The following is a 5,952-nucleotide window of genomic DNA, read 5'->3' as shown; positions in this document are numbered from 1 at the left end:
CGTGCGAGAAAAAATTACCGTTTTCCGTGGAATAGCCCTTTAACTGTTCAATTTCCCGGCAAAATATTTCCTTCAAAAATTAACTCTGTAAAGGTTCTTCCTGTTAATTCCCTTCCCTTCAACCGTCATATCTTTTCTTCTTGTTGAATATTCTCCCTATTAGCCTTCTCGGGTGTGCCAAAAATGAACATTTATTAATTTTCATATTCTTGATGTCAAAAAATCAGTATGCTGTTTAATTTACTGTCAAAATTCATGCATTTTAGGTATTATTCTTATCCAGCATTATAGATGTGTAACAAATAGGTGTTTATCATGAGTAAAATACTTATTTCCTAATCCTTACATAATTAAACTATTTAGCTGTTTAATTCATTACTTAAAATTATATGCCAGATTTTTAATCTCTACTGAACTTTAACTTTGTCTAGCAACAAATGAAAGATTTTTGTAGTTTGCTAAGAGCTAAATTATTTAAGCATGAAATACTATTCTATTAAATTAGTAGGGCACCTGGTACATTTGTCAATAGAACCTGAAGTATAAGTTCACCTTTCAGTGAGCAGTCATTGTTAAAGCAATGATTGAAATCTTTCAGATTGTGGGTTTTTCACTGGTCAGTCATCAGTTCCAAGTTCATCTGATGCACAAAATTCCTGCGGACATGTGTATAAAAATGCTTTATTTCAGTGTGCCCAAAGTTTAATGTTCTATTTGTATTATGAATACATTTTTCGCTTAATGTATATTTTTCAGAAAGGTTCCTCCATGTTAGTGTTTACCAAGATGTCAATTGTTTGATCCTGAATAGCGAGAAGATGAATGATTTCATGGAAACTTAAAGCACGACACTAGTTGAATTTAGACTTTGCATGACAGTTACTTTATTAAAGTCTGCTGCAAAATCTTAATTTTGCGGGTAATAATGCTTTAACTGGACCTTTCAATGAACAAGAACAACCATTAGAATCTTTGAAATGGCGGGTCTATGCTTTGCAGTCAGAAATCAGTATTAACTTCATCTGATGCACAAACTTCCTGTGGGATAAGTATAAAAATAATTATTTCAATGTGCCCAAAGTTGAATGTTCAATTTGTATTGTGAATTATGAATACATTTTTTGCTTATTGTATATTTTTCGAAGGGTTCCTCCATGTTAGTTTACCAAGATGGCAATTGATTGATCCTGAATAGCGAGAAGATGAATGATTTCATGGAAACTTAAAGCATGCACTGTTAAAAATGGGTATTCAAAAATAATGAAAATTTACTCATTTTTGAATACTTTCATTACTCAATATAGCTCCGAATCAATAAGGTTCAATTTTGAGAAACACATGTACTCATTTTTTTGAGTACATTCTGGTAATCAAATATGAGTACGCATTTGTTTCAATTATAAACACATTCATTAATTAATAATGAGTTTTTAGCTCAGTTATATGTACTCATTTTTGAGTACATTTTTGAATCAAATATGAACACATTCATTAATTAATAATTAGTTTTTAGCTCAGTTATATGTATTCATTTTTGAGTACATTTTAAAATCAAATATAAATACATTAATTAATTAATAATGAGTTTTTAGCTCAGTTATATGTACTCATTTTTGAGTACATTTAGAAATCAAATTTAAACTCATTCATTAATCAATAATGAGTTTTTAGCTCAGTTATATGTACTCATTTTTGAATACATTTAGAAATCAAGTATAATGGCTTATTTCAAATATATGAATTGGGTCAGCTCACTTTTGAAAACATTTTGAATTCACATTCTAAGTATTGCCATGCACTTTAGTGCAATTATCATTTCAGTCATTTAAAAGTCCATAAACATTTTTGAGTAAAGTAGTGTGAAAATAAGTGAATTTTGTGTTCCATTTTTTTAAATGCATAATGTAAAAAAAATTCCGTAAAAATTACGGTTTTTTACCGGCAGCTGGGTTGGTTGTGCAAAACTGTAAAATTTGCGGAGAATACCCCTCAATAGAATGGTGTTTTACTATACAAGGCCAAATTTTTTCCCATAAAATTTACAGAGGGGCCGTGGTAGCCCGATCGGTAGAGTGTCGGATTCGGAGCCGGAGGGCCTGGGGTTCGAACAACGCCCCCTATATCTGGAAGGCCTGCTCACGGGCGAAATCGGTCGGGAAAGCGCCGTGCGTACAATGTAACACGAATTTAAATATTAAATAAAAAAAAGGTGACGCATATCTTTTTCAATTAAATCACCAATCTAATAGAATAGACAGCTTATTTCTCCTTCACCTCACAAAATCACTTATTTTACTAATTTTATAAGTGAAACTTGTGCGTTTTCCAGGGCAGAAAATTAATCTTCAAATTTTACTTTCACACGTTTTCAAAATTTCAAATAGACATCGGGGGGTTGGGGAAACTTGTACCGTAAATAATTATAAAATTATTTAGAGCGTACATTTTTTCATGTAGGGTTATTAATAAATGAGAAATATTTTATTGAGTCTTGTTTAATTTGAAGTTTCCAAGTTTCTTTTTTTTTGAAGAAATAATTATCTCTGATTTTTCAACTTAATCTGCTTTGGTAAAATGTTCTTTTGCTATAAATATCAAAATAGGCAATTAGTTGAAGATTTTTGGGTGGAACTATACAGCTTTGGCAAATTAGTGTAACTACTTCAAAAGGAAAATAAATAAGTTGAGCCTACACATAAGTAAATAAATATTCCTAATATATTTTAAACAAAATATCTGTGAACAAATAAATGACTTAATTGTTTAAAGAGACTTTGCTTTTGTTCATATTGATGTAATTTTGTACTTTCACACAAGTAATCCTTTCTTGTAGAAAAAGTTCTGAAAAAAATTGAAAAAAAAAAAAAAGGAATGCTTAGCATATGTTATGCTTTCAACTAGCTTATGAATGTGATACTCAAATAAAGACAATATTTTAAGCACAGTAACTTTTATTTGCACATGATAACACATACATCACATAAAAAACACCTATTACCATTTATGTTACACATGAGGTCAAACAAGAGCTAACACTCAAATTATTTAGCTATTAGGAACTCACAATCAAAAACATGAAAAATTAAGAATCAAGTACTAACAGTTCACACTACATATGCAGAGGTGGTGGTCTACTATTTTACACTCATAAAGCACGGTTTAATTTAATTGACTCTTTTCTTTTTTATATACAGCATCAATAATGATTAATAATAATTAAATTTTAAAATTATTAAATAAAATAGAAAAATTCAGTTTTTTTTTCTCTTTGTACAATACATTAAGAAACTTCATTGTCCATAACTAATTAGAAATTAAAATTCTGCACACTTTCACAATCAGGGTTGCTAATCAATTTTGCAAGAAAAATTCCCTATGATTTCCCTGCATGAAAATGAAACATTATAAACGAGCGGACACTGATATTTGAAAAAGAACATAAATATCTTGATAATTTCACCACAGGTTTTTAAAAAAAATCTAAATAAGTAAGGGAAAATAAATAAGAATTCATAATAACTGAAATAATAGCATGGTGATTGAATATATTCAACTTTTTACTCAAAAAAAAAAAAACTTCTTTTGACCATTCATTACATGGACCTAAAAGTGTGTAAGTGATCCAGAATAAAGATTATTGACGACTAATTTCATACACTCAAAATTATCATGAAATTCAAGAATCTATTTTCATGATGAATATTTTAATATTTAACTTGAAAATAAAAACTTAAGCAAAATTGCCAATTTTTTATTTTACTTTATTAATATTATCATTATAATTATTACTAGTAATTTATTTGTTTTTTGTTGGTTTATATATTAGGAAATTGATTTTCGCAACTTCAATTTAAGAAGAAAAAAATTCCCTGTATTTTCCAGGTTTTTGAGGAAATTTTTGAAATTCGCTGGATGGTCAGTTCTTTATATATATATACATATATTTGAATTCCCTATGTTTTCCCTGTTTCTTCAGGTTTCCCTGTGGCGTGGCAACCTTGACAATAATCTGCAATGTACATCACAGTGTTTCCACCTATTCCCTAGGTTGTAATTTAAAAATAGTTTAGGATAATTCAGTCAAACTTTTACATTTTAAAAGATAACTCATAGAAACAATATAAAATTGCTTATTTATTTAGTGTGGACAATTTACGTGCATCTTTCTTAAATTTTTTCAGTGTATTTTTTTCTTTTTGATCTTTTTTCATTTTTTGAAGAGAATCATTTTGTTTTTTGCAAAGGTTGTTCAAAAATATATTAATGAAAACCCATACAATTTGTTTTACAAGAAACAGAGAATCATGACTCTCACATTCATCGATACCTAGAGAAATATCATTTTCATCCAGTACATCAAGAGTTAAATATTTTACAACCTTTCTGTGATTTTGACAACTGATAAAATTTGATTCAAAATGTGTTGACAACAATTTGTTTACAACTGCATATGTGAATTGAGAAACACAAACAACTTCGGGATGTGGGTATTTCAACCGCCCTCTGTCTAATTTTGATATCCAATCATTGTTTACATCTGTGTCAAGGGGCTTATCAATGCATAAAGTTGATCGACATTGTTCACACTTTAGTTTCAATAGAACTTTATGAGCTGCATATCCACTAATGTATGTTAAAATTGGCAAACTCGATTGAGTACTTACCATTTCTTCCGGAGTGATTAGAAAACCATTAAAAAAAGGATATGAATCTGAGCTATCTTCATCTTCATCCCAATGTTTGTCCTGAGAAAAACTTAGTAACAATTCTCCACAACTTTTCGATTTTAACACAAGGGGTAAAATTGTTTGCATTCTCAATTTTGTTTCAGTGTCATAAATTTGACGTATACTGACATTGTAATTTGACCCTGCCAATGTACGGTAAGCCCAAATCTGTCTTCTAATGAGTCTGTTTGCATTTTCCCTGGTAAAAAATAATCGAAATTTAAAGTTTTAAAACAGTACTCGGCAAGAGCAAGCATAGCTTTTGTAGTATGGCTTATGGCTAGATGGGTTTGCTTTGTTAATCCACCAGTTGTACAATTCATTTCCTCCCATTTGTCTAACCAATTAATAAAGTTAGTTAAGAACTTATACTGAGCTGTGTCAGTATTTGGTGTGAGAGGCGTTTGGAACTCATCCCTTTTATGCTCACCCTTATACAAAGTTTTCACATTCATTATTGACCACCACTTGCAAAGAATCTGAATGTAGTCTGTAAAAATATGAACGGAATCAAAAGAAAAATAGAAATATTTTCCTGGACTTCCAGGATAATCATACCTAACCCGCGACTCAAGGGGAGAGGCAAACATACTAACGGCCTTTTTATTAATAGCATTATTGTCAGTGGCTACTGATATGACATTAAACCCTATGGCAGCTAAACCAATCAAGATTTTTTTTATATATGAATGGAAATCGTCAGCATCTATGCTACGGACTGGCAAAATATGTGCCACATCTTTGTACGGAGACAATAAACTTTGGATCATAAATGTGAAAGCACTGGATGCAGCATTTGAGTCATTGTGGGACATACCAAATATTTCACTCCTTAGAAGTCTCATCGACTTTTCATCGAAGAATTCTGCTTCATGAAGAATGTCTTCTTTGCGAAAATGTAATTCACACACCTAAGGAATAGAAAACTCATCAATAAAAAAACATATGCAAAAAAAAATATTGAATATTAAGAAAAGCGTTTAACTGAAAATGATAAAACTCAACGATATTGAACTGTATTTTTCTACTTAAAATCGGGCAGATAGGTGCAGAAAAAGATTTTAAAAAATCTTTCTGCAATAATAATTATCTGTCATCTTATAGATATGCGACAGGCGTCTCAGCATTGCATTGTTTACCTGATATTGAATGTTGCATAATTTTTAAAATTGCAACATTGTTTAACAAAATTATTACTTAGCGACACACACAAAACCACCACCAC

This window comes from Uloborus diversus, chromosome 2, assembly GCF_026930045.1.
Source record: "Uloborus diversus isolate 005 chromosome 2, Udiv.v.3.1, whole genome shotgun sequence".
NCBI lineage: Eukaryota > Metazoa > Arthropoda > Arachnida > Araneae > Uloboridae > Uloborus > Uloborus diversus.
The sequence above is the reverse complement of the archived record's forward strand: the minus strand, read 5'-3'. Positions refer to the sequence as shown.